Genomic DNA, 1,254 nt, shown 5'->3' with positions numbered 1-1,254 from the left:
GGGTCAGCGCATCAATGATTGCCAATTCGGTTTCGTTTTGATCAATGCTTTTACTCTCATTAACAATACAAATACAAGCCCACACAAAGGATACAACTACAATTGCCAGCGCAATCCAGAAATAATGCCAGCCCATAATATCTCTAACACAATCATAAATGCTATCATGCTATAGGTGAGGGCATACGACCTGGTAGATGTAGTCTGGTCTCAGGCTTCGCAGGGTCGAGCTGCGACTTCGATGTTTCGGCAGTCAGGATCAGGTACAGCGTGTCAGCATCTCGGACAGAGCAGGGATGCAGATCCTCTGTTCCAGGTCTGGAAGCTCCTGCGTCTCGGGCAGAGCTTCAGCAGGTCATCTTGACGGAGTCGTCAAGCGACGTCATCTGTCTGTAGTCTTCTCCTTTTATACTTTAAGTCATTTCTAATCTAATACATCCATATGCTCTATCTAAGTTAACTCCTCAACACTCGCATTACCTTACTTCAAACTCTTAATCTTATGTCACAGCAGTCATGTGTCACGGCACACGGTCGGGGGGGGGAATTCCCCACATGTCACAGCAAACTCTTATCTGTCTTAACACTCAGCATCCAGGCTGTCAGCTTCCAAGCTGTCAGCTATCAAGTCTCACTTAATTTCACTCTAGTTTTACTTTGCTTAATTCTGCTTTTTGTGGGTCACAAAATCCTATGTTTTACATGTTCACTACAGGCCTGCACTCTTAATGTGAATGACAGAGAAAAGCAATGTTTTGCTGTCGTCTTGAGGCAGGGTCTTGCTATGTAGTGAAGGCTGGCCCTGAATCAGCATTGGAAAAGGAAATTACAAAGACCCAGATGGAGTCCTTAGAAAATATAGCAGTGTGTGTTCTTGCTACGAGTTAAAAACAAGTCAAATTCCTAATATGTCTTTGGGTAAATTTTTAAAAAATGCTCCATTATTTCTTAAACTTTTAAATCTTGACATCTTTTGGGGGAGGCGCAGTTTGAGACAGGGTCTTGATAGGTATGTCGTACAGGCCTGCCTTGAACTCACTTACGCAGTTTACCTGGCCTCACACTCATGGCAATCCTCCTGCCTCAGCCTCCCAAGTGCTAGGGTTATAGGTGTGTCCCACCACAAGCCGGCTTCTTGTCGTTTATGAAGGATGACTTTTTTTTTTCTTTTTTTCAGTGCTGGGGATTGAACCCAGTGCTAGTGAGCTACATCCCCACCCAGAATGATTTTTTTTTTTTTTTTTTTTTTTTTTT

This window comes from Fukomys damarensis, unplaced genomic scaffold (assembly GCF_012274545.1).
Source record: "Fukomys damarensis isolate Sample0158 unplaced genomic scaffold, DMR_v1.0_HiC HiC_scaffold_9, whole genome shotgun sequence".
In the NCBI taxonomy this organism is placed as follows: Eukaryota; Metazoa; Chordata; class Mammalia; order Rodentia; family Bathyergidae; genus Fukomys; species Fukomys damarensis.
Note: the sequence above shows the minus strand (reverse complement) of the source record.